Here is a 12,694-nt window from a genome sequence, read left to right as displayed (position 1 = left end):
CTGAAGGTAGAAAGGTCTTGCAGAGAGATCTGGACAGATTGGAGAGCTGGCTGATCACCAACTACATGAAGTTTAACAAAAGCAAGTGCCGGGTCCTGCATCTGGGATGGGGCAACCCTGGCTATACATACACACTGGGCGATGAGAGGCTGGAGAGCAGTCCCACAGAGAGGGACCTGGGGGTTGTGGTTGAAAGCAAGTTGAATATGAGCCAGCAGTGTGCCCTGGCAGCCAGGAGGGCCAACCGTATCCTGGGGTGCATCAAGCACAGCATTGCTAGTCAGTTGAGGGAGGTGATTGTCCCGCTCTACTCTGCGCTGGTGCAACCTCACCTCGAGTACTGTGTGCAGTTCTAAGCACCACAGTACAAGAAGGATATTAAATTGTTGGTGAGTGTCCAGAGGAGGGCAACGAAGATGATGAAGGGCCTAGAGGGGAAGACATATAAGGAGTGGCAGAGGTCACTGGGCCTGTTCAGCTTGGAGAAGAGGAGGCTGAAGGGGGACCACATCACGGTCTACAACTTCTTCACAAGGGGGAGTGGAGGGGCAGGCACCGACCTATTCTCTGTAAACACCAGTGATGGGACCCATTGTAATGGTGTTAAGCTGAGACAGGGGAGTCTTAGGCTGGACATCAGGAAGAGGTTCTTCACAGAGAGGGTGGTTGCACACTGTAACAGGCTCTCCAGTGAAGTAGTCACTGCACCGATCCTGTCTGAATTTAAGAAGCAATTGGACTGTGCACTTAGTCACATGGTCTAAACCTTTGGGTAGACCTGTGCAGTGCCAGGAGTTGGACTTGATGATCCTTATGGGTGCCTTCCAACTCGGGATATTCTATGATTCTATGATTATATCTGAAAGAGCTTGACCCAGTTAATGAGAACTGTCTCTTCCTCTCCTTATTCAAAGCTAAATTGTCCTCACTTCACCATGGAAATTTCTGATTCAGCACAGAAATATGGTTAAGCATAAAATGTGTCTGACATCCAGGAAACCTAGTCATATGCTTTATAATTATGCAGGGAAAGAGAAAGGATATTTTTAGATATCAACTGTAAGAGACCCTCAGGTGGATTTTTTGTTGTTGTCAATGCAGTTGACATAACTGATCTGAGTAGGTTTAATGTTAACAATATCTCTGACTATCCCACTGTATGTACACATTAAAATATTTTCCCTTTAGAGCAATCTGGCCTTTTACCAACCTCCCAACAGCCATGAAAATAAACTGCAGTGCAAATTATGCTAAAAGCATCAAGGGGTGAGAGTAAAATTCCTATCTGCAGAATTCTTAATTTGTGCTTGCAGCCATCTGGCATTGTTGTTGCTTGGGACAGTGACCTTCCTCTCTTCTCACTCTCCATATTTAACTCATTTACCTCTTTGGTTGCCACACTGGCATATGAATGCTATCTTTCATCCTTCTTCCTTTCTTCCTTCCTTCGTCCCTTCCTCCCTTCATTTGGTTTCCTCCCTTCCTCTCTTCCTTCTTTTTCTTTTTTATCTCTCTCCTGCTGTAAGTGTATGGTTCCTTTTAGGAGACTGCAGCTCTACTAATGGAAACATGACACGTTCTTGTTTACTAAACAGTCAGTGTGGGCATGAACTTTGAGCTCCAAGGAACAGTAAGGGACAGAAGTGGAGAAAGAAAACAGAGTTGCCCTCAGAAGCATCTTCAAGTACCTTTATTCAGTATGTTTCCATGGTCACCTGTGCCCAAATCCCAGGTCTTCACACACTGTTAATAGTTTCCCTTCACTGCTAATAGTTTCCCTTCAGCTCAAATGGCCATAACATCTATGACCCATATTCTGTCTATGGTTGAAGTCATAATTTTTGTAATATGAATGGTGTCTCCCCAGTAAGCCTTATCTGAAAAAATGAAAAGTTATGTCCCCTTTTCCGCTTGGGTGAGGCAAACAAAACCAGAGCTTCACCAGCAGAGGCTGGAGCACAGGCAGCATGGTGCCCAGCTGGAGGGCACGGATGTTAGACTAGAGCATACGTCTTTCCACCTCGCTGAGCAGTACATCAAAACTAACTGACCTACTGAAGTTACTCATGAAAAACTAAACTACCTTGTCCATTTCTAAATATTCTTTGAATAGAAAAAGTGTATCTGACAACTGCATTCTAAAGGTCACAGTAACAGAAGGAAAGTTTGCTCCCTTTTTTTCTGCTTTTATTATTTGGCTTAACTGCTACATTTGTTCCAGTCCCTACCTTACAGTGGGGAACGTGCATTTGGTCAATTATAAGCCACGGAGTCATCAGTCCCTGTATCAAGAAAATATTAGAAAAATGCTATTGTCAGCCCCAAGCATGAAGATTTAAATTGTGAAACCAATGTGACTAAATGCAGCCTCACATGCAACAGAGTTATAAATGTCCTTCAGGAGGTAGTTCATCAGTGGTTCACAAGCTACAAATAGCCCCAGTGCCCTCCACAAATATTTACCAACATCAGCAAATTAATCACCATTTGTCATTTTACACTTCCAGAAGACAAATGGCCTCTCTGGCAGCTCTAAAACTCCAGGACACACCTGTCCAAGTACTGGAGCTCGATAATTGTCCAGACTTTTTCTGCAGCTTTCATCTGACACTAAGCAAGGCGTGTATTTGTCCCATGTTACTAAGGGGAAAGGAGCAAGCAATCTCCCCACTCAACGATCCACACATCCACACCAATGTGATTATTCAGTCCCTTGTGATCCTGCCCTTTCGCATTTGAAGTAGCTTATTGATATTACTTTTGATGTTTCTTTGGCATAAGTATGTTTTTTTTTGTCCCCATTGTTCTTTCAGACCAACCACATATATGTGCCTGGGATAATGCAAACACTGAATTGGTCAATAAACTAATAATAAACAAAACAATATAACAAACATACACTGTAAGTCAGGTGTCCAGGCAGTGAAAATCAGTATGCCTTCATTAAAGTTAAAGGGATTTCTGACTTCTGAGAACTTGTTTATGCCAACTGCAAGTTAAATCTTTGCCCAAATAATGTAATAAATAAAAGTAAAAATCCTTCTTATACACTAAAACTGTACACACCTTCCATACGTAGGTCATGATCTTGGACTGACAAGACTATACTAGGTGAAAGTGTGACTCTACTGAAGTCAGTAGGGTAGCTTTCTTTCTCTGGAATCATTATATAAAATTCAGCCTTCTTCATTCTTAACTATGCAGACCTAGTATAACATGGAGATGTTACAGATGGCTTTAATTCGATCATGTACTACATGACTGAATATTTTATGTCATGAGTCAATCTCAAGGTAAACACCCAGGAAACATTTTCCTTAAAATGTAGGGGTATTGCATGAAAACTAACCTAATGTATTCAACAGAAAAGCTCTAGCTGACTTGACTGGAGATCAGTTTTGCCCTATTTAATTTAACTCAATACTGCAGCTGTAATAGGAAAAGTTTAAAGTCTATAGATGAACTTCATCCTGATTTTCACTCATTGAAAGCTGAAGTCTCCAAGCAAAACTCAGGACTTGCCACAAAGGTAGGAAACAAAATCAGAAAATGTTTTGAGTTGCTGCAAAGCCAACAAAGGTCTGAAGATGATGTTCCAAGGGCAGTAATGTCGGCTTGTATCCTTGGAAAAAAGGTATAAAGAAATTAACTTTGTGTCTTTGCATTCTCATTTACTCTACTGTTTGTTGACCCTTTGTGTCCTTCTGTACTTGGGTAGTGAATGATTAAAGGAACTTTAAAAAGAGCGCTGTAACTGTTATGATACAATTAATTTACTTGTGTTACACATCCAATCATTTTCAGTGTGAGAAAATATATGTCAAAAGGAATAAACTGTTTTGATCTGAAGAAGATACACATATAGTTAATCAAAATGTTTTTGCATACTTTGGCCAGTCTGCTTTCTGAGTGCTTGCTAAATCTAGACTAATTTAACAGCAATATACTCAGATCTGCTCAGGCATATTTATGTAAATATATTAAGTATATATACATGCATAAAATAATCTACAACAAAACCCACTGATTTGGATTTTCATATGGTTAGAAGACCAAATGGAGAGTGTATGAGAATGCAAATGTTTTTGTTAATGCTCATATGTATCAGTGCATCTTTTCAATGCATTTTAATTTATGGAAGACATTTATATGGAACTATCATTAATTCCTGTGAGTCACGGACTTGGTTGTTTTGTCATTACCCAAGTAAACCCATTCCTAATGTACACTACAGTTTTGTTTTGCCATTAACATACATGCTCACTCAGTGCTGCATAGGAAAATGTATCCCTGCTATGATTCTCAAGGCATAAACCCCAGGACAAATGAAACTTTGCATTAACTATAGGAGAGGAGTGTACATTAATTATTCCTCAGTATGGCTGCAGGTAGGGGGATATGTATGCAGCTGGCTGGCTCACCACGCCCAGTGCAAGTAGTGTCCATTGGGGCACTGGCTGCAGAGCTGCACTGCAGCTGGTAGAAGGCTCCCCTTTGGACCCACAAAACGGGGGTTGCCCCCTCAAACTGCAGCAAAGTACCAGGGGCTCAAACACATTCACATGCATGTTAACAAGATAAGTAAGTTCCTTCCTAAGGAGATTCACGTATCCTTGTGAGTCAAAGCAAACAGACAGACAATTTCTGTGTGCATAAAACAGTTAAGTAGATAAGACACTGGTCACTACCATTGAGTCCTGTTTTACATTTAATCAAAGCTCTAATTGAAATTGCTTTCGTAGTGGCCATGTAATCCTCATTAGGAGATACGCCATATTACAAACCTGCCACATACAATCTGGCAAGTGACAAGATCTGTAAAACCAAGGCCCAACACACAGCTAATATGCAAAAAGAATTACTTATGACCACAAGAGGTTGGAGGTGACTTATCAGTCAAGCAGTGCTTGTAGTTTTGCATCAATGAACAAATTAATAGCCTCACATCATAGATTATTACCCATGTTTCATTTTTTGATGGAACATACCGCAGTGTACTAATTTTAAATGGTATAGTGTACTTATCATTATTCAATGCAGCTCGTATGGCTCTAGATAACAAGAACTGACCTCAATATTATATTAGGGAAGACTAACCATATTTTGATGTCATATGCATCTTAGATACCTAACAGTGAAACTATTCACGAAAGAACCAGAGATAGTTGCCACTACTATCAATGCATGACATAAAATATGAGAATATATGCACATACATCACCTCTGACAATATCTGAAGGTCAGATCCTGGAAGGACTCCCATGGTGTGTCCCTTGAGGATTTATAGAAGCATGCTGAAAGAAAACACAAGCCAAAATACATTTTATGCAAAAGGAAAACGGAATGCAACTCAAGTCATCATTCAAGCTGAACCCTGTCTAGTATTTGTTTTAGATCTTAAAGACTGGCAAAGCACCTTTTCTGCAATATACCTCTTTCTGCATAATCTGACATGGTGTTTTGGGGCTGGCTGGAAACTATTCATTCTGGGTTTTGATTAGACGACCATACAATGTTCAAGGCAGTAGAGAACTCATCCCAAGAGTTATTTCAAGTCTGCTAGAAGCTGACATTACACTGACAACCATCTCATACTTGCTTTACACTTACAGGCTTTCACAGTTTCTCATCTTATAGACACAGTCCAAAGGCTTTTTTTTTTTTCCTAGCTTACGTACTTCGTTGATTTGTGAAAGCAGATCTTAGGATACTTGATATCTTTTGGCTTTGTAGTACATGCAGTTTTTCTACTAGTATCAGCTCTTCTAAAGCCTGAAAAATATACTTTTCTTTCCTTACTTGCTAACTTAATGTAGGTTGCCTTGCTGCTACTCACCCGGACTGCATTTTTGTCAAATAGAAAGGGATAAGGAGGAAGGGAAGAAAAGAAGAAACCCCAAAGCTGCTACTGTTTCTCATTCTGGATACTTCTACCACCCAAATAAACTAATTAAATAAATAAATACCCATGACTCATTATGGGAATGTCTGAAATCTGAGGTTCATCTAAGTTCCACTGAAAAAATTAGGAATAAAGATTTTCATTTTGATGCAATTTTAGAAATGAGACAAAGGCTGAGATTATTCGAACTGAATTGCTTTGGGCTTCCTATGGTAAATAGATGTTAATTCATCAAATTATATGCAAAAATTTCGCTCAGCTATAATTCTTTATTTCACCTTTTAGCCAATAAAGAACTGCATGCTTCAAATTCCTTTTTGAAGATTTTTTTTTCCTTAATTTAAAGTCAACCTATAACTGCTTAAGAGAAGTTATTACATCAAGTGAATGACATAAGTACATGGGCAGAGTGAGAAAAAGGCAAATCGAAGCATTTAATCTACAACTTGTCACCTTTTACAAATTGTCTTGAAAAAATGCTAATCATCACACTGGCTTGTAATTCACTTGTCTCTCACTTTCTGCCCCATTAAACAGCATTATGTCCCTTAAAGTCTTTTCTAGTTTCTCACACTTTTCACTCTTTTTTTCTTTTGCCTGTTATAATAACACTCCTCTTGCTCCATTATTCTCCCTGACAGATTCTTCTCCCTTTAGCTTTGGCAGAGCACTGCTTTTTATTGTAGTTCCCGTGATCTGTTTTGGTGCTCAAAGTGTCAGCTTGTTTCTGAAAAGACATATCTGCTTGTAAGTGAGGATCTCCACTTGTCGCATTCCTAATGTAAATGATTTAAACTCCTGTGTAATGACTGGAATGCAGATCTTTTCTCTCTCAATGAAGTGCCTTAACCACTAGGCTACTGAATCTCCCTGGATGAATTCATTTTTATTTACTCCATGCAAAGGACAATAGTTTTGATAGAATAAATTGAGGACCCCATACTCTGTAGCAGAAAATCTGCTGGTCTCCTCTGAGCTGATGGGAACTGATCTTGCCATGTGCTGAAAAAGTTGTTTAGTGCTTAAATAAATTAAAGAGGGGCCTCACCTGCATTTGACCTCTTCATTCATAGGAAAGGGATACTAAGCACCCAGATTCAGGATGTGATTCAAATTCCTGACCCCCAGGGACAGAAATCAACCCGTAGTACAGAAATTCTGAAAATTTGGTGTGGAGATGCACTCTGGCAGCATTTCAGAAATGGCTGAGGGCATTTCTGATTGGTTAAGTTAGGTGATTCCCAAATTTATGTTGTATGAATATTTCCATGTAAAATGCTTAGCTCCCACTGATGTAACCTACTAATCCAGGGGACACAGTACCTGAAAGTTGATGTCTGAGTCTGAACTCATGTTTGCAGGCTGAGACCTGCATTTAAGCACTACCACACTTTGAAAGCTATCCGTGAAGGTCACAAGGTGATGGGCACCATATTTACCACCTTTCTGGTGGGAAGGGGAGTCTCCTGGTGGTCTGGATAGCAGATGGGAGGATAGCAGGATGTGGTTAGTGGACCAGCCCTAACAGATTCTGTGACTGTCTTGGGAATACAGCTGTAAACCAGAAGAATGAGGACACATGCATCCACTTCCATAGCAATTTTAGATGTTGACAAAGTAAGGTGATGTGGAGGCAGGGCGAGGAAATGACACAAGGGAAGATTTCTATGAGGTAGGGACTGCTGAAAATTGTTTCAATATGCAAATCTACTGTAGGGAAGTGCAGTTCCTTCATTCCATTTCTAACAGCCTTCCCTTGCTTTTGCAGGTACATATCAGAGCAAAACAAAAACAAGATATTAGGAAAAGGCTATTCCTATTAAACCTTGTTTAGATCTGGTGGAGAACGTTTATCACAGAATCACAGAATCACAGAATTATCAAAACATTTTCTTCTTTGGAAAGTCTGAAAATATACTACACAAAATGTGGCTGTTATTTACCTCTAAATGTGGCAAAACATTTAAAATAAGGGGTAAATTCCTGTCTGCTCTTTTTATTGCATTAGAAAAAACAACAACAACAACAACAAAAAAACAGTAGGAACAGATAAAATGTTCAGGCACCAGATGAAAGCAGACAGAACCAATAAAATCAGAACTAAAGATGGTGTTTTATTGTGCTCTGGTGGATGGGTGAATTATATCTCTGAAACATATTTCACCAGCATACTGTGCAAAGGTTTGATGGTAAGTAAACTGTTTTGCAATTGCTGCTTAGAGTTTGCTGAATAGTGCAAGATGGTGTAAGAGTAATAATAATCTACTTAAAACTTTTCCAGTGACCATATAAAAGCCAATATTGAGGTCTTTAATAGTGCTTTAATGACTGAATAAAGAATTGTAGCACATTAACGATGATACTAGGACACACAGAATGCTACCAATAAAATAAGCCACTTGTCAGACTTTTCTAAGTGCAGATAAATGAGCGACAGAGGAAAAGGTCAAGAGTATTATGTAGAATAAGAGATTTTTGGGACATAAGATCATTGGATGATCTAGACTCACCACGTGTATAACACAGTAAATAATCTCACCCAGTGGCCCTGGAATCAATCCAAATATCTTAAGTACAGGCATATCTAGCAAGGCACCAAGTCCTGATCTGAAGGCACTGGAAGACAGAAAATGCAAACCCTTCTTTTGATACAGTGTTTCAGTGGTAAAGTGAATGCATTGTTGTCTCATTCTGAACTAATTCAGAAATTTTTGAAGATCTCCATGGCCATCTGTAGGAGATTAAATACTTCAGAGAATATACCAGAATGACTTTACGTGTTTAGACCTTATTAAAAAACAACAGTTATAGGAAACATGAATGCTAATGGTTAAAAAGAAGCAATAAGACTCACTTCAGAACTGCCTTGTCCTTTATGAGTTCAGTTTTCAACTGGTAAAACAACATCTCCGAGAGGACAACCTGCCAAAAAAAAAAAAAAAGAAAAAAAAGAGAGAGAGAGAGAGAGAAGGAAAACAAAATTTGAACTGATATAACTGATATGAATGTTTTAAGAAAATCATCATCTCATATTCTTACTAATAATAAGAGACTAAGGAATGTCAAAAAAAAAAAAAAAAGAGATCGCACTTTACAGACTGGAGACTAATAGAGCATAATTAACTACAAAGTTTAGCTGCAACTTCCAGCAGTTTAATTTCCTTAATTTCCTTTCCCTTCCTGGGAAGCACAGAGTTAGCCCAGCAAAAAGAGCTGTCTTGCAAGGTTAATATAGCCATGCAGAAATAGCCATGCATCATGGATTGAACCAAGGGCCAAGCAGTCTCTTCTCCCTTACCCAAAGAGTGCTGAGGCCTGAAAGATATGGAGGACACATTGCAGGCAATCAAGACCTTTGAGGTTTCTATGCTCCCACTTTTCTGGTCTTAGAACTAGAGGTTTCCAAATTTATGGCTTCCACAATGTAGAAAGAAAATATATTGGAAGTGCTACTGAACAGCTGCTTAACTAGCTCCTGCAAGCAATTGTAGACATAGCATACAATGAATAAGCTGTCCCTTACATATATAGCATACAACAAACAAGATGTTCCTTACAAGAATGCAGAGACTAGAAGCACAGGTAATGCATTGTGCATGATTGAGGAACAGGATTCATAAAGTCCTCACTAAATATCCAGGAAGAAACCCTGAACCTCACTGGATTTTGTGATAAAACCTAATGTTGTTTCATGAGTTAGGATTATTTTTCTGGATTTTTCTCATGCAGACCTTCTAACACAGGTGCTGGCAACCTCTCAGAGAAGCAGGAAGTTATCAATAAGAAGAAAAAATATGTTGTTTTGGATCCCTTGGCCACTGAGTGAGGCAAGGGGTATAAGTTCCCACTGAACTACAAACAACAGTTTAGTCTTGCAGCTGTGATCCACACCATTCTTCAGCATCATCAGATGAAGGTGCTTTCCATCCATTATATGGAATTCTCCATTTCAAAATCCAAGATAAGTTCTTTGAAGAATTGCAAGAAGAATTTGCAAAGGAAATAAAATGTGGTATTATTTGTGTAAGTCACCAAATACCCTATACTTAAATACCTAAGTAAATGCATATTTACTAATAGGAATACACAAAACTGAAAATAATATGTTGAGAATTCAAGACAAAAATTAGGAACATTAGGAAGCCATTCAGCTTAGGAATTCTGGAGACCTTTTGCATGTACGAACTCCAAGCATACACACACAACCAAAGTGAAGGCCACATTGAAATCTGTATCTTTCAAAGAACTAATATCACAGTATTTGCTTCTTTTTATAGCCCTTCTGGGATCACCAAGAACACAGAGAGCAAACCAAGCAGAGAGGAAATGAACGGCCTATGCTCTTTGCGCCTTCTCCTTCCCAGTAAAAAAAAAATAAATAAATAATAAAAAAAAAATGGACCTGTGGAGATTTGCAGGGAGAAAAGGGGAATTACTAATAGGCTGAGTGCCAGTAACAAATACCTTCAAGATGGAAAACATCCTGGATCCCAAGTTTTCACCCAGTATCGCTACTTTCTCACTTGCAGCTAATGAGGTTTCCCCTTGCACAAAGATCTCCCAGGGATACAAGATACGAAAAGGGGGGATGTAGTAAACTCTCAGCTCTGCCCATATTTGACAGGTTTCCAGGTGTGTTTTGCTCCCCTCTGCTTCCTCTAATAGAGAGCAGCATATGGCCACTTGTTAAATCTCAACAGGATTTCCAATGACTGTAGTGTTACTAGAGTCATTTAATAATGATGATAGATGTCATGGGGAAAAGTGAGGTAGTTATGGTGTCTGTGTGCTTAATTTTCAGAGAACTAATTAAGAGTGCCTGGAAAATGGTTTTCTGAATTATTACTAAATAGAGAGAGAAAAAAAAAGCAAACACACAACTGGAAAACATAACTAGCTTCACTCCTGTGATGCTTGGAACCATTCAGAACCAATAAAAGAGAAAATACAAGAAGAAAGCCTGGGATACTGGGATATGCTGGGACACATTTTTGAATTGTAGATTATGCATCAGAGAAATGCATATGACAAAAGACCATGAACCACAGTGTTATATCACAGATTGTAAAATTAAAGTTTTCCCTTCTATTAATTTATTTAAAAACATTTTTACTCAAAAAAAAAAAAAAAGTTTTCAATTTGGTTAATAACAACGGAAATACAAACTGTACACATCACTGCTCTCCCCTTACTGCAGAATTGAGGTATGCACAGAAAAGAAGTCTGAGGGAAAAAGTCATCACACACACTTAAACTTTCAGCTTTTGTTCAGAAACATGCTACACGACCACACCAAGGACACCAGTGGAAATATGTCTGTCTTATTCATAACATCTATGCAATATTACCTCTATGTCCACAAACCAAACACATAACTGTATGCAGTAAACAGTTATGGTATTGACAAAGGTTAGCCATCAAATTTCCTCTAAAATCTGAGCTGATAAGCGTTCACATCAGAAAGCAAGATCTAAATATTTGTTGGTTCTGCAACGCTGCTTGAACTTAAATTAGAGGTTATTACAATATGAACAACTATCCTGTTTGCTGCTGCATGCGAAAGCAAAACTCAGATGATTAAGGCTCTGATGTGCAGACATAACTTGATTTGCTTGGGCAGCTTCTCTGTAATAGCACTGTATAAAAGGGAATTTACCAAAGCACTGTAACATGCTTTCATAATTCAGCAAGAAGTAGGGATAGACAAAAATCTCCAAAAGAACTGCCTAGCTGGTGGGTAATAACATTAAGTAACTGCATTAAAGCTATATAAATATGTTTATCCCCAATGCAGATTTGAACATGTTATTCATCATTTGGGATCCTGCCATGAATTATTTACATTCTGAGGGCCAAGTCAACAGACGGCATATCAGTTCCTTCAGAGACCTACTGGCTGTGGAAGGAGGCCCACTATCTTGAAAGCAGCTGACCCATTTGACATCATCCAGGACTAGGGCTATACCACACAAGAAAAAGTGCATTAAAAAGAGAACTTCCAGAAGTGTTTAATATCAATGTGTTAGAGCCACCTTTTAACTCAGGGACTGCATTTTATTGCTGAAAAAAGATGCAACTAATGCAATTAGTTATTCATTGCCCACCCCAGATTTTTAGTGATATACATTTAAGTAATTTGTATTTCACTGCTTTTTTACTTACTTATAATCAAAGACTAAAGGAAGGCTTATAATAAATATGGTTAAGTAACAGATTTAAAAGAGATAATTGAAATGTTGATTTTTTTGCACGTGTTTGCTCATAGACTGCAGGTAGTATATCATCAATAACTTCAATTCAGCATTCTGTTCATTGATTCTTCCCAAATATCCCACCTTCTGATGTTTATTATAGCAGTCAGAATGTCTCAGTCAATCTCTAAACCTGAGACAAGGAGTAAATATCCATTTTCACCATTGTAAGAAGTACTTGGCATCTTTCCTAAATGTCTGAGCACTGAAACAGAAACTTTTGATAAATTTCCAATTCTCTTGGGTATAACTGAAATGAGGAAAGCATTAACTTCAGTTTCACTAATTATTCACAGATGCAAGGCTCTCCATTTGCAGGATTCTCAAATAAGTGTGGAACTCAGGTTTGGTGGAAAATAGTTCACTTGATATATAAAACAATATTTAAGATTGAAACAGAACATTAATCTCCTTATGTATGTGGAACTATCAGACAGAAAAAATAAATTGACTGAGGTTTACTGAAATAATAGATTTTGACCATTTGGGAACAGCTCTGATTCTCGATTTGGGAAATTTTGAAACAAAAACGTGTTTTGGC

General features: G+C 38.5%; 1 protein-coding gene and 1 long non-coding RNA gene across 2 annotated transcripts in view; one reads left to right on the top strand and one right to left on the bottom strand.

Annotated features, from left to right (window-relative positions):
- The window catches only part of LOC137856555 (uncharacterized), a 245,401-nt gene that overhangs the window by 121,659 nt on the left and 111,048 nt on the right, over positions 1-12,694 (bottom strand). The window lies entirely within an intron of this gene.
- The window catches only part of LOC137855292 (adenylate cyclase type 10-like), a 43,541-nt gene that overhangs the window by 690 nt on the left and 30,157 nt on the right, over positions 1-12,694 (top strand). The window lies entirely within an intron of this gene.

This window comes from Anas acuta, chromosome 4 (assembly GCF_963932015.1).
Source record: "Anas acuta chromosome 4, bAnaAcu1.1, whole genome shotgun sequence".
In the NCBI taxonomy this organism is placed as follows: Eukaryota; Metazoa; Chordata; class Aves; order Anseriformes; family Anatidae; genus Anas; species Anas acuta.
Note: the sequence above shows the minus strand (reverse complement) of the source record. Positions and strands in the feature narration are given on the sequence as shown.